The sequence below is a fragment of the Trachurus trachurus genome, assembly GCF_905171665.1.
Source record: "Trachurus trachurus genome assembly, chromosome: 17".
Taxonomy (NCBI): Eukaryota; Metazoa; Chordata; class Actinopteri; order Carangiformes; family Carangidae; genus Trachurus; species Trachurus trachurus.
In genome coordinates, this window is record NC_139900.1 from 24888851 (window position 1) to 24905308 (window position 16458).

At 40.8% G+C, this 16458-nt stretch overlaps 1 protein-coding gene across 1 annotated transcript in view; it reads right to left on the reverse strand.

The window, feature by feature from the left end:
* cdh6 (cadherin 6) overlaps positions 1 to 4926 on the reverse strand; it is a gene marked incomplete at its 3' end in the record, with an annotated part of 74836 nt that extends 69910 nt beyond the window's left edge. The window contains exon 1 of the mRNA XM_083990598.1: positions 4848 to 4926. The remainder of the gene's footprint in view (positions 1 to 4847) is intronic.
* Between the last annotated feature and the right edge of the window lie 11532 nt (positions 4927 to 16458).

Here is a 16458-nt window from a genome sequence, read left to right on the forward strand (position 1 = left end):
AAACTCCACCCAGAAAGGCCTGAGGCTTGGGGATGGAAGCCAGAACCTTCTTGCTGAGAGGTAAGGCTGCTAACTACCTAATTAGAGATTGGCGCCTGGGAGTAGCATTAAAGTGAGCCTCTCATCCCGTTTTGGTGAGGCAGGATTTTGAGATGCTGCCACATGTTTTCATTCTTCCTGACCTGGCTTTGATGAACAGCAACTTACCATATTTGCAAACCCAACACACCGGGCCCATAGAGCTGTAATTGGAGGAGCTGTCAAGCCAGTTGAGAGGAACGGCTGACACTGTCTTCAAACTACTTAGCATCTCTCTTCCAGGCAGATGCAGTTCAACACCTGTCAGAGGGAAACGGATCATTTGATGTGAATGCTTTCTGCAGCGAGTTAAAAGCTGCGGCTGTTCACATGCGCGGCTCTGAGGTGTCTGCTGCCGCCTGGAGCTAACGGCTCTGCTAGCCTGACATCACACAACCACATGACCATGCATACTGTTTGTGTGGATGAAAAATGTGCTTTTCATGTTGAATGCCCCCCCCCCACCACCACCACCACCAACCACAATACCCCCCCACCTCTCCACTCCACAACCCCCACAAACAACTTTACGACACACTTCTAATTGCTGCTGCTTCAACTTAGTCTACTTCATACCTGACCTGAGTGTTATCACATTTTACACACACACACAAATGCATGCAGACATACTGAGCACAAAGACCACTGTCAGGGCAGTTATTGGCCATCAGAGTAAATTAGTACACAGAGCACTTCCTGGGCTTCATCAGGATGCAGAGCCTCTATAATTAAATGTGTGAGTGGCTCCTCTGTCAGATGACATCATGTACTCAGTGGTTTTAATCCTCATCGCTTTAGTAGGACTCTCCATTACATCTGATATCTGATAACAGTGTTTGCACCCTCAGTGCTTCTCTGTTGGTGGCTCTGACAGCAGCTCTGTCTGCTCTGCTCCCCTAATGGTTTTGCATACAGAGAGTGATCATGGCCGACTGGCACTTCTCCAAGCAGAGTTTTTCTGTAACACACTGGATGTAATTTACACTTGAAGCCTCGTGGGAAGAAGCTTGCTGTCAAAGGTTGAACACTAGCCTATTATCTGCTCCATCAGTTTAATAAAGAAGTCCAACAGCTTCACTGGGCACAAACTCTTACTTTCCTCACTTCTCCAACAAACACATGTATTGTGTGATGTCAGTGTTGTGTCTGTGTAATTGTTCTGGTTTTATGCCAGATGATACACGTGTTACTGATATTTTAAAGTTAAAATCATAAGTAGAGCCCTATGATTTCCTTGATTAAGGAATCGCAGAATTGGCCAATTAACAAGTAATCTGTTTTAACGCTAAATATTGCAGAATTTGACATAATCTGACTGAAATGCTGTTTTCAGGTGGGAGAAGAACTTATATCTGGGGAAAATTGCACAGAGGGAAGCAAATCTGGGTGGCACACCACCCCTTTCTTTTACATGCCCCTTCCTCCAAAACAATTTCTATTTAATCCGCACATTTTAGTCATTGGTAGTAAAATACCTAAAAGGTAAAGAAAAAAAAAAAAACTGAATTCCCAAAAATTAAAAAACAAAAAAAAACTGAATTTCCAAAAATTAAAACGGAAAAAAACTGAATTTGGGAAAAAATAAAATGGATTTTAGAGGACCCTACATACCGTAAGTAATGATTAACGCCCCCAGACCTAACAGTTCACCTCTATGCTAGGCTGCAGATATTAACCTTTCCATGTGCTGTCTTAAGGAGGCACATGTAAAACCTGCTGAAATGTGGAGAAAATCGTAGAAGTGTTTACATGACATTTAAAGAAATGAGGTGACTGCAGAGATCCAGATCCCGCCCAGCCAGCCTCTGCACAGCAGAGAAAAGAAAGAATAACCTCCAGAAGAAAATGAGGAAACGTCCTCAGTCTGCTTAATAAAAACATTAGATTGGAGTCCAATCCTTAATTTGGAAAGATACAATAAAATATTTCTTCATTCAGGCTTCTGGTAATCTCAGTAGTATTGCTATAATTAGATCCATGCTCAGCAACACTGAGGGCTACGTTTCTTTTATCTTGCTGCCGTCACGTCAGCATTGGCCTGTTTGTTTGCAAATGCCTCCAGTGTGGTGAGAGCACTGAAGCAAAGGTTTTTCTCCTCAACAAATAGAGGGGCCCAATATCTCCTGCTCCTTGCTGATGGCTTCACTGATTTTTGTAGTGATTGTGTGTAAATGTTTTCCTGGCCTGGCTCCGGGTTATCTCACTGAACTTTTGACTGCTTAACAGACTCCATACTGCATGACTGACCTGACTGTGAGTGTCGGCCTAGGAGGTGGAGGTGACTGAGCTTTTGCCATCACGGTTGTGTGGCTCTGAATCAGCAGCCAGCAGTGTTGCTATCTTCATCCATAAAGCTCCTTCTGACACTTACAGCCTTCTGTATGTCCTGCTTACTTCTTTCTTATTGCTACCTTGTATGCTACTTTATTACATCCTCCTGCTCTTTCCTCACTTGCTTTATTATATTATTTTCATCACTCTCCTTCCTGTATTTGTCATATTGCTCTTTAATTTCTCTCATCAAAGCAATAAATAAGTTGTCTCCCAGTCCTCTGAATGGAAGAAAGCACCTCAAATAAAGTTTGAGTTAAGATTTCCAGATTTTGTAAAGCTAGATAGTTTGATTCATTATTTTCTTTTCTTTATGGCTATATGAAGTCATCTGGTGGAAGAGGATCATGGGAATTGGACCCATACCTAACATCTGAATCTTCAGTCAGACAAAGGCCTTTTCTTACCTGGTATTAACCTGCCACCTCAGTGATTCCATCACCAGGAGTCTGTTTACACCTGCATTAAAATGAGTCTTGGTTGACCACTTGTGATTGGATCTTCCTGGTTTATGTGTAAATGAGAAGGTGTGTATTGGTGTTTGAGGGGTTGAGTCAATCAATGCACAGCTGTTACAATGAAATGAAGTTTTGAACTTCTAAAATAGTCAAATATCTTCAGTACTGAAACTGTGTTGGGAGTAATGACACTGAGGCAGAGGACGTCATCAGTCCTTCAGAGGGCGTTGACACTGCTAAAGGAGCAGGTGATAGGATCACCCATGTGATAAAATGTGTTAATGCCAAGTCGTCATTATGTGTTGATCAGGCAGCAGCACTTTCTGAGTCTTTGTAAATATAAGTGATGGGCCATTAGGTTGTATGGAGTCACCGAGGAATGTCCGATGTAAAGACTGATTCAGTCTATAATTAGGATGAAGGATGTCAGAGCATTCCTAAGGTACTTCCATACTTGCATGCTGGGTGCATGCTGGGAGAACACAAATTCCTTTGAAAGTCTGAATCAATGGATCTCAATGAGGGGTCTGAATGCTGTCTGAGGCAGATATCACTACAATACAATTAGGCCTACACTTCACAAAAGGAACAAGGACAAAAACCGTACAAGTCTTATAAGTCAAAGTCATAAAATACATTCCTGATAAGATTCCTAATTAAGCTGTAAAATGAACTTGCTTTAAAAGCTTCTGACTCGACCACCTCATCTGAACTATTTCATTGGTGTTCTTTCACCAGGTAATATTCAAAATGAACATGTGATGTATTCAAACACAAATGAAATAGATTGATTTAACAGAAACAGATTTCAGCAACTTGACAACCGATGTTGGAAACCCCACCCATCCTCAGGTTATATCTAGTGCGGCTCATACCGACACTGTTCACCCCAAACCTGTTACCATGACCAGAGAACACACACACATTACAACCCAGTTACATGTGACTGGCATCAGCATCCAATAATAAAGCAACTCAACATTAAGCAACAGACAACAGACAATAATCATGTAGACACGTGACAAAGCAGCGAGGGGACGACTGGATTTCATTCCCATTTACATGTGTGGTGATTTAAGAGAAGTAAAGCTACAATATTTTATCTGACACATGAGGCAGATTAAAAAATAAAATAAAAAATAAAAAAGACAAAAGTAAATACTAATGTCAAAGTGGAAGGACCAAGATGGAGTGAAAGAAAGAGAGAGAGAGAGAGAGAGAGAGAGAGAGAGAGAAAAAGAGTCAGAGACAGAGTGAATCAGCATCACTCTATCACTTCTGAAGTCTTATCCTCCCTCAGCCATCACAGTGCCCTCATCCGCTGTTACAGATGTGCTCTTTACATCTCTATCTCCAAACCAGAACAACATCAGTCACATTCATATGGTGAATTGTTATTATTATTATTTTTTTTACATGTCGCTGGTACTTCTGCTCATACTTCTGCTAAAACAAGTGGCGCAGACAACCTAGGCGCCTTACCGCACGATCCATCTCTCACACCACAAGTAGTTCATTAAAAAAATGTCATGGCTACATTCAACTAAATATCAAACACCTCAACTTCTATACAAGACACAATCTTCTCCCTCGAAGTTAAACAGAGACGTCTGAATACAAACACTTCAGTATATTTCATTTTGCCCTAATGACTGAATGAATTTGGATTTTTGTGTTTCTTCAATGTGTTTTTCCACAAAACGGGAGAATAAAGACGGATTTGAATTAAAGTTGGTGAAAAGCTTCGGAGCAGATTTTCCCCTCACTTTTACCATCAGTAGACCCGATTAGAGTCCGGAGCCCCCCCACATAGGCTACACACACACCCCCGTCCCCGGCAGCTAATAACTGAGATAAAAAGACGCAAATCCAGCATGCCTATAACTTGTGTTGACCCCCCAAAAAAGAAGAAAGAAATTAAAAGAAAAACGTGTGGATAGGAACAGTTGTGTCATGAAGGGTCGAGTCACCTCCACTTACCGCTGTGATCCGTGGACGGCGCTTTAACCAGGGCGACGGACGGACAGTGAACGCAACGGAGACTGATCTGCTCTCTGTCCGCGCGCTCTCTCTCTCTCTCTCTCTCCAGAACACGCGCTCTCTCTCCCGTTTAGTCCCTGCCTCTCTCTCTCTCTACCCCCCACCCACCCATCCACCCCCTCCACACACACACACACACACACACACACACACACACACACACACACACACACACACACACACACACACACACACACACACACACACACACACACACATACACACACCTCCCATCACCAAATCAGCAAATTGACGAGTTGAGATTGAAATGGCTGCTGCTGCTTGGCCGATTAAAGACACACGCATCATGGTTGGGTGTTGATCCCATGCTGCAGCCAGCAGACACATTTACTGGAGCTATTTCCAAAGGCCAACAGATTGCTGTCTTAAAGGAGAAGTCCTTCAGCAACAACAACAACAACACAACATGCGCTGGCACATGTTGTTATTGAGGGAGTTCTCTGCAGAGTTCAGGTATTAGACACTACCAGAGCACACCATCACCTAACACACACATCCTCCAACAGCTCTGTCAGGATCCAGACACTCACAGCTGAGCAGCCATTTTGTTAGGGAACAGGTTGTTGTTGGTTTTTTGTTTTGTTTTTTACAGTCTTTTTTACAATGTTACAGGTTTATATACATTATTTTCTTTGTCTATCTACTGACGTTGTTTCTTTTTGTCATCGTTATGTGTTGGGGAGACTTAAAGGGACAACGAGGAGTTTCTCCATCGGCAGAACGAAAAATTCCACGACAATAAAAAAGTCTCATATTAATGTGGATGAATCTACGTTACCCACACTTGTTAATGGGCCCATTTTCAATAAATATATCGTTTTGTCTCTGTCGTTATTTTGTTATTATTAGTGGTGGTGGAAATGCTGGGCGAGTCAACATGAGTCTGTCTTGCGCCGGTCAAAGAATTTCACGGTGCGCGCGGAGGCTCATAAATGTGTGAAAACGCTTCGCTTTTCCAAAACTCCTCGTTGTCCCTTTAAACTAGTTGAACTATAGCTTTGCTACAATCTGCTGTAACTTGCTGGTAGTTAAACTACATTGATATTTTGTGCTGCTTCAAGTATTTCAACTACTTTATGGGTCATTGTTTAACTATTCAATTTCCGAACTACTATTTTGGCCAATAACATGACATATTTTTTATATAAAAAGACCTAGGCCTATATAATATAAGTTTGCATTATTGTGTTCCATAACTCTCTTTGAAAAAAGGCATGAATCATGTCATGACATGACATGCTAAGCCACCGCTGCCTCTGATTGGCTGGCCCTAGCAGCACTCGAATGCTTCACACAGTGGGTGGGTCTTTGTGGCAAGGAAGGCAGTGCCCATATAAGCACACAAGTCATGGACAACCCTCCCACCACCCTCAATGCGTCCCTGAACGCACCAGCCCAACCATTGGCCATATTTGAGCAAATCCATGATGTTGGATATACTTTACTTTTAGATACTTTTTTTCTTTAAAAAATAAAACTGAGTTGTCAGGCATATTTCTGCTGACATGTGAATTTCTTGTAGGCTATTATAATTTGTTTCATATAGGCTACACCACATGTTGATTAATTTAAAGAGGAACTAAGCAGGATTATTCCTATGGTTATGGTTATTTTTACCTTGATTAAAAAGCTCCAGAGAAATTGTGAAAGTTAACTACGTCATAAGTCATGACTGAACAGAGGCTCTCTGCCTTCCACCTGGCGTCTCATGGCTGAAAACCAACCTTGCGACATCAGTGTAGTGCCTTTTAAATTGCCCCTGGAGAAAACACAATTTTAATATGTGTACAGATACAGTCAGAAGTTTCCAAGCCTCTACCCCCCGGGACTGAGACCTCAGGTGTTCTACCTGCAGTCTGCTCTACCCACAGCCACAATACTCAAATCTGCTCTTCACCATTCACATCATGTTCCAGTTGCTCTCAGACCTGGTGCTTCTCAGTCTTCTCATGCACCTCGGCTCTGACGTTCATGTCAGCTGGGAGTGCCACATCTGTCACTATGCCCTCTCTCTCTCCTTGTTAACCGCCACGATATCAAGTTGAACAGCCAGCAGAAGTCCGTCACCTGGAGCCTGATGTCCCGCAGGAACTCCACTCTGTTGCTCACTTTTAATGGTTTGTTGTTCCACTGGGACCTTGGGTCGTCTAATCCATACTTGGCACAGATGTTCCTGTTCCCTAACCCCAGTGATGTCATCAGGGTGTTTCAGCTTCTCGCTCCCTGCAGTGTAGAAAGCTATACATTTGGAAGAGAAAGCCACAGTTTCAGTCAAAGATGGTATCCAGTTGCACTGTAGGATCCAATGTCAGGGACTGAACATCAGGACATCTCAGCATTCACTGCTTCAAACTTGGCAATTCCTCTTGAAGCCTTTCCCTCATGACTCATGAAGAGAAACATTTTGTGAGTGCAACATTAAATGATCCTGTCTCAACTATTCCCTGAAGTCCTTGCTTGTGAGTGTTGTTGTTTTTTATATACAGTATATACATATATGGGATTCCTGTAGAATATTAAATGTCACCCTCCTGAGGAAAATGTAGTCAATTACTATTTACAATGATTACAATAATTGATTTATATATACATTATTTTTCTATAATGCCCCTTGTTCAGGTGCAGGTACTTTTATTGTGTTTGTAGTTTAAATATTAAAAAAGATTTCCGTCATCTAGGCTGTCTTAAGTACACACTTTGAAATGATGTGATGCTCAAGTAATTTTTTTCTTTATAAGCAGCTATGGAGCTTTAAGTCAGCACCACCTTTACAGACCATCTGCGTCACAAATGTTTTGTACTGGTAATTGACTCCATAGCAGGCGATAAGACCTAGACACAACTCCATCTGTTTGATAGGTTCCTATGAAGACACCTCACGGTGGAAAACCGCTGCCATATTTCCCACATCAGATACACACGCTTCATGCTTCCTGAGCATGAAGTTCCTCAGCAGCTGTCTGTCCTCCTGTTGTCCTGTTAAAGTCTGATGTTGACTCAACATTAACTGCACTGGTGACAGGATCTGTAGAATCTTAAAAAAAACTCGACTGGGAAGCCTTAAATATTTCAGTTGACTGAAATAGCCGGTTTGGGTTCTTTTGACAGCCATAGATTAATCACAGTTCCCACTAGTGGGCACTGGCATGATTAGCTGCTGCTGTTCTTCACTTCCTTTATACTGTTCTTTAATTAACTTAAATTAACTTTAATTAATCTGTTTACATAATTACAAAAATACTGCCGGCACTTCCACGTCGTGTCAGGCTGCGGCCACACACATTACGAGTGCAGACACTCCTTTGGCTGCCGGAGCTGAATGTGGATAGATGAGGCTGCACACATGTTGTAACAGGAAGTGTTGCAATGGATGTCCAACAGAACCTGGCACTTCCACTGTGGCACATTCATACGCCTTTCTGTCATACCAGTCGTTCCACCAACACATGAAATCACTGAATTTTCCATGAGAGAGGCGCCACAAATATACATTACATTCATAGCACCATTGATAACACTATATTACAGTCATAGCACTGTTTCCAACACAATAAATAAAACATTATCTAGGTCCAGTACATGTAATAGCAACACAAGAAAAAATACTGAAAACTATGGTGAGATTTGCAGAGCTGTGCAGGTCCTCCACAATATGGATGGATAAGCTGTTCTAGTGTCCCTCTCTGCTGGAGATGATCTCCCTATTCCTGATCACAGGTTCATATATTTTATTGTTAACTTAACATTTTCCAGAACATATTTGCCACAGGTCATTTCATTTCACAACATCAAGGGTGTTTATTTGAATTCTCTCTCCCCTATTTGCAGTCTTCTGCAAATCAAGTTAAAAAACCGTGATAAACTGTTTCTCACTCCAGTGATGACCTTATAAATATACACTGGCTCTTTAAAATCCTGGACTGTTTCCTTCCCCCTTTCTGCCCCATGTTACACCTGAACTACATCAACTGGACACCTGAGACAAGTGAGTAATGTACAATAACCACGTTCTTCATCACAACGACACAGTCTACAGTAAAATCCACTTATTACACTGGTTTAATGAGCTCACATGGAGGGAACATAAGGGTCCTGTTCTCCAGCAGCTGACCCCGTCACCTCCTGTAGCCTGTCTTTTCCAGTTTTCCCCGCCCCTCTCTCTTGTTCACCTCAAGTTTCAAACATCCTCTTTCAGAAATCCGAGCCATCTACCTGTCAAATAGACCCTCTTTAGTCTCCATAAAAACGTGCCTACTGCCTATACCCCTACCAAATGACTGTCTGTTGTCATACACTCCTCCCTCACCTCTGCTACAGTTCCCTCATCATTCTAATCAGCCACAACTCCTATACTTGGTGCCATAACCTTCATTCAACCCCAATGAAGTGCCTTGATAAAATAGAATGGAAATGTCAGTTTTGATTCAAGTAAATCAATGGGCTAAGTTAAGATTTAAAGATTCCTTCAAAGAAAAGAAAACAGGTGCACAAAACAATTGGGAGTAATCTCTTTAAGGTTTCCTCCCTCAGTAACTCCCTGCTGAGAGTAAAATTATACTTTATTTGTATGGAATATTTCAGAGATAAAACATGTCCAGTGAAAAACAAATTAAAACAAATGGAATAATAAAAATTAATTAATAATAATAATAATAATAATAATAATAATAATAATAATAATAATAATAATAATAATAATAATAATAATAATAATAATAAATACCTACAGTTGAAACATTTCATTAGAACACACCAACATCCCCAAAATGTCTACCACAGAAAAATTGATGAACATGAACTGTTTAAGGAGGGGTTTCATTTCCAGACTGTATAAATGCATGGTGGATGGAAGTACAGAAACATCTGCAGAACAGCTGGAGGCATGGTGAGAGGATCTACAGGACGACATCCCAATAGGCATGCACTAAAGCACATTCGAGAAATACTAATACTTGCCTAAAATTACTGCAATACAACTGGTTGATGTGAATGTAGGTAGGCTATATCACTTCAGAAAGGCTAAACAGATATAATAGCGCCATACCTGATATTTGTATTAAATGTGAGGAGGAAAAAGGTACATTTTTCCATTGTGTTTGGCAATGTATGAAAAATAGTGAAAATATACGCACATCCTTTGCTTGGGGTGCTGGGCCAAATGGACAGTAGAAAATAGAAAAAATAGAAAAAATAGCCCGCACAACCTCGTTTTTGCTCCAGAATATTTTACTGACACAACGTTTCGGGCTCTCAGCCCTTCATCAGGTCATCATCATGGCTCATCATTTGGCAATGTATGGAAATACAAAAATTCTGGCAAAAAGTAAAACAAATATTTTACAGATTCAAGTACCCTTTGTCCCACAGTTGTTTAAATTGGGTTTATATCCAGATTATTTGAAGATTAAAAAGAATCAACAAATATTTGTAGACTTAAAGCAGAAGTGAGTGATCCGGTCGTTTTCGCTAATGCTGCGTTCCAGGCAGGCTTTTGAAATCGTAAATTACAGCTTCAAGTCACAACTTACGACTTTGTAGCGTTCCAGGCAACCCACTAGTGTTTTTCCGACCTGTTTCACCGGTGAAAGTCACTATAACGGCCACTCGTAACTTCCGACCGGTGAACTCGTACCAGATCGAACTGGTACCACTTCACGGTCGGAAAAATACAAGTTTCCTTGAACGCACCATAACAGTCCTCGTCGCTACGTCACCACATTCACGGCGTTCCTTGGCTGCACACACAGCCCTGCATGCCGTTCTCTCTCCTCATTGGATAAAAACTGTAGGATACGATAAATGTTTTCTCTTCGGCTCAGAGCAGAGCAGAGGGACTGAGAGACCCGTGTTTCAGTCCAAACACTCTATGTAAGTGATTGCTGTCGGAAGATATAACTATTTAAGACTTATATTAACACAAATATATCACTCACTTCTGCTTTAATTGTGTTAATGCCAGAAGAGAGTAAAATCTCTCTCACAGAAAAACACCAGAAGACTTTTTCTCCCCCTAGAGAAAATTACTAGAACATTAGCAACATCATTTTCATCAGCACAGATTTGTCTGTGTTCCTCCTGTCCTCCCCAATGTTTTCAGTCACCAGCTGCCACTGATATATATATATATATATATTTTATATATATATATATATATATATATATATATATAAAAATAATTAAAAAAAAAAAAAAAATATATATATATATATATATATATATATACAGTTAAGGTCAAAATTATTAGCCCCCATGCAACTTTTTAACATTTCCCTAAAATAATGCCCAATGTTAGCAATATTCATAAAATTGTATTTAGTAAATCATTCATCAATGATATGACCCCATTTTGGCACACTTTGGAATGTGAAATAAATATTCGAGATTTATTTATGAACAATTTGGTAAAAATTGAGATGGTCAAAATTATTAGCCCTCTATGGGATTTTTTGCTTGCTTTTTCTGCTAACTCGGTTTGAAACCACACCTGAGCAGTCAAAAAACACAAGATTTCCAAAACTTTGGAGCGCAAAATAATCAGAGATGTCAACAAGAAACCCTGGAGCTCTGCAAAGACGATTGTTGCTGAACTGGCTTCATCTGGACATGATGTTTCATGCAAGACTGTTGTGAGGGATCTTCATCGTGGTGGACTTAATGGTCATCGTCCAAGAAAAACCCCTTTGCTCTCACGGCAGCACATCAAAGTCGGACTGAACTTTGCCAGAGACAATTTGAAACATTAGGGTGAGTTTTGGAAGTCTGTGCTTTGGTCTGATGAAACTACACATGAGCTGTTTGGGCATGCACCACGATGAAGAGCCCTCACAACAGTCTTGCATGAAACATCATGTCCAGATGAAGCCAGTTCAGCAACAATCGTCTTTGCAGAGGTCCAGGGTTTCTTGTTGACATCTCTGATTATTTTGCGCTCCAAAGTTTTGGAAATCTTGTGTTTTTTGACTGCTCAGGTGTGGTTTCAAACCGAGTTAGCAGAAAAAGCAAGCAAAAAATCCCATAGAGGGCTAATAATTTTGACCATCTCAATTTTTACCAAATTGTTCATAAATAAATCTTGAATATTTATTTCACATTCCAAAGTGTACCAAAATGGGGTCATATCATTGATGAATGATTTACTAAATAAAATTTTATGAATATTGCTAACATTGGGCATTATTTTAGGGAAATGTTAAAAAGTTGCATGGGGGCTAATAATTTTGACCTTAACTGTATATAAAATGCATTGATCTCCAAACACAAGAGCAGGATTCAAACCCAGATCAGAAGAAAGCATTTGATCATAGGGGAGCAGCCCTACCAGGTGAGCTATATGCTATACTGACCCCATTTGTTGTTGTGTCTTCTGTCTTTCAGAGTTGGCCGGCCGCAAACCAGCTGGCCCTGACCGACTGTTTTTTTTATTTTTAAAGCAGCCACTTCAGCATGGCTGCATCTTCACACGGCCACCTCCACCCCCTTTGACCTGTCTGTCCCTGCATATATAACATAACAAAAGCATTAAACATTAAATATCTGACTAAATAAAAGTTCAATAAAATGATTAGTAAACCTTTGGTGCTTTTTGACAACTGGCCAAAGGAGCTTCCAAAAGCACCAAATCTGTCACCAGACTGCTTCCATGATGTATATAAATAAATAAATATAAATCCAATATCAAACAAAATAACTTTTTTTCTAGTGCATATTGTGTTTTTTAAACACTGTAAGAAGGAGGTGCAGGTGCAGTGCAGAGTTGTCAAATATCTACATGGACATAACACTGAGGACAGAGGTCATGACCGAGGTTAAAAATAAATAAATAAATAAAAATGTTATGTGTGTTCCCATTTTTCACCCATAGAAACCCATACACGTATATTGCCATAGGCAGGATGCAGGAACTTGGTGTTCTTGTGCAACACAAGCTCAGTTGTAACAGTTTGCTTCAGGAGAAACATAAAAATGTGACATGAATTGAATTGGTTCAGGTTTTTGCCTGGTTTCCCCAGCTCCTTCTCCTTCTCAATCAACTAATCTGGATTGAAGATAATAATTGATTTGGTAAAAAATAGACTTCTTTTAACTCATCCTTTTACATTACTAGCTATTGCTCTCAGAGACAACTAGCATTTATCCTGTGTGTAAAAAGCTTTTCCTGGAATTAGTCCTATTTTGGGGCAACCAGGACAAAACCCTAAAAAACAACTTCAGGCATGAGGAAACAGTAAAGATTTTCTATTTACTGTTTATTTCCTTTTGGAATGTGTATTTTAAAATTGTGTTCCAGTTCAAACAATGTGAACTGTCAAGCTCTGAGTGGCTTTATAATCATGTCATATGTTCTTGAGACTTACAGCCAGCCTCCTACAATGGTTGCAAGTATCACAGGATGCAAACATTTTACATAAGATGCATTGAAAATGGCCATTGTTTCTCTCACTAATTCAGTTCGTCTGTGAATATTTGAGAGGATTCTCTCAGGCTTAGCAAAGGAATCTCTAATCCGCCTTAAATCAGTTACACCATATTGGCTGACTGACTCTGGCAGTGCCGTTTACTCTACCTTGCCAAGACAAAGTGAAAGACTGGAGCTCTGACTGAATCAAGATGCTGGGATGGAGGCAGGGAAATTAGCTTTTGATTCAGGGTCTTTCTTGGCTACATAAACATGGGGGTGGGCATTTTCCACAACACGACATTTTCAGTAAATCTTTCTCTTGAAAATGACAGAGAACTGTTTTATTGGTGTCCATCAATAGTCATTCTTGTTCTCATTGAATAAGGGTTGAACACGTTCTCCTCTGTATAGCAGCAGGAGGAGTCTGGAGAAGGTGGTGGCTAAAGAGATTAAACACCTTATTCACACCTCACTGACATCTGAAGAATGAAATACACTGTGAGCTGTTCATTCCCCAAATACTCATATTATTTGTACTTGCATATGGGATCATTATATTCATTCTATTTGTCTATTTGTTGTGATCAAATCTGAATATGCAAACTGGTTGGAGACAACAATGATGTCTCAGGTTTAGAGAAGCCATTGCAGGATCCTGCTCTGATGGCAAGGCAAGGCAGTTTTATTTGTACAGCATGTTTTCCAAACAGTTTGTCTAAAGGGGCTTCACATGGCATCATAACATCATCCTCTGCCCTTAGACCCTCACATCCACTAAGGAAAAACTCCATAGAAAACCCAGGGACGGGGCGGTGCGTGGCGCAGTGGTTAAAGCGGCCGCCCCATGTAGAGGCTACAGTCCTCAACGCAGGTGTCCCCGGTTCGAATCCCGCGTCGGGCAGACCTTTCCTGCATGTCATTCCCCCTCTCTCTGCCTCCCCCTTTCCTGTCTATCTCACTATGTGCTATCAAATAAAGGCAAAAAGGCCAAAAAATATATACTTTAAGAAAACCCAGGGACGGGACAGGGAAGAATTGGAGAAACCTCAGGGTGAGCAGCAGAGGAGGGATCCCTCACCCAGGACGGACAGACGTGCAATAGATGTTGTATACAGACAAGGAGACAGTTTATAACACAGAATGTGGGAGGCATGGAAATGGATGTGCAAGGCACACATGAAATGCAGGCGACAGCCGAGGGCCTCTGTGAAGCTCTGTTAGGGCAAAACCCCACAAACAAACACCTGCTAATATCAGGCTTTGGCTTTTTAGTGTTAGAGGGTACGATTCACTCCCAGGAGAAATGAGGCTATGTCCACACTACAGGTTTTTAATTTGATCTCCTGCCCACCCGTCCAGTCCTTCAGAAACAATGCTGCGTCCTTTTTGTCTTAACTCTGGGGTTGTGTTGTAGACCAGATGGACAGAGCCTGATGATGCAAACACCCACAGTGATTCCCTGATTGGTTCTTACCAGCCCTGACTGTCAGCGGTGAAAGACACATGGATAATGGAATAATGGTGTTACTGACCTCTTTGTCTTTAGCATCTTAGCATTTTAACACTACAACTGTCTTTGTTGTTGTGAGTATTTTTTAGCAACTGCAGAGTCGACCGTCTGCACTCTGTTTACACTGGCTTACACATGATAAACGATCACGTATTTATGCTTTTGGGTGTGGCCGTGTGGATGGAGATTGTTTTCATTGGAAACTGATATTTGACGGACATTAAAATGTGGCAGCGTGGACCCACATGTAAGCCAAAGGCAGAAAAACATTTGATACAGCTCGAAAATCTATTACACCACTAAGAACAACATGGGAAATAAGTGAAGTGAGGTTAACAAAAAAGACAATGAAATGTTTCTCATAAAACATAGCAAAGAAATAACCACAGTGTCCTACGCTAATGATTCAAGTGTCAAACGTTTAAAGCTGTGTGGAAAACACCGGCTGTGCCTCTTTCATCCTTTTATCCAAGCTGCTTGGTGATGTGATGGCACCTGCATGTGTGTGGTAAAAGCAATTTTCATCACCTTGGTAAGATGTCAAAATGCAACTCACATTTTATTAGCAGGTAGATTCATAATGTCTACATTGACATTTCCAACAGCAGCACTTCGATCCTTCCTCTCAATCCTCCTTCCCCTTTCATATTGTCACCTTGTCTCTGGGATTCAGTAATTTTGTTGCGCAAGACTAAAAAAAACAACCAATCATTTGTCGGCTTTCAACATGCAAATGGCCGACAAGAATGTTTTTCTCTTCAGATTATTTTTGTCTCTTGTGAAATGTCAAATGCAAATGTTATGCTGATTTTCTGCTCTATTCAAATTGCAGGCATATTTAATTGCAGACTACTTAATCTATAAGTAACTGCACAGAGATTGTTTTCTGGTCTCTGACTGACTGACTCTAAGCTGTGTGATCTCTGGTCCAGTCACTTCACGGTCATCTGTTTCTGTTTTTACAACGGACACAGAGAAGATATCCTATCAAGAGCTCAAGTTAGATCTCAGCATTGGTAGGGACCCCCCACCCCCCTTCCCTAAAGAAAAAAAAAAAAAACAGATGTTCGCCAGCTGCCAGCTGCATCTTTACTGGATTTCCCATTTCCCTATGATAAGATGATTTATTTGAAAATAAGGTCAGTACAAACATGGTTAAATTTGGGGCACCATTTGTATTTATGTTTTTTTTTTTTTGATGCATGAAAGGTTGTAGTTGAACACCCTACAGTTACTTTAATGCTATAACGCTTCCTTTTAAACGGAGACTATAATTCATAATGAATCAGAAAAAGATTGAAAAACCCACAGAGCATACCAACAAATTGGCCCATTCAGTTTTATTTTGATTGCATCTATTAATTAGAACCTCCCAGTTCCACTCTCGCCCTAACTCTTTGCTCAGTTTCGGACTGGCGTGAAATTGGGCAGATGGCAGACGGAAGACAGCCGCTTGTTTACCTGACCCAAGTTTTCTCTCGACTTCTGTGACTAAAATGACATCTGGTTTGTAACCGACGGCCGTCTGCCCGACTGCACGTGAATGCAGCATCAGTGTAACGCTCCATTCCTCCTCACTGCGTTACCACGGTGACATTTCACAGACGCCACCTCGACCTGAG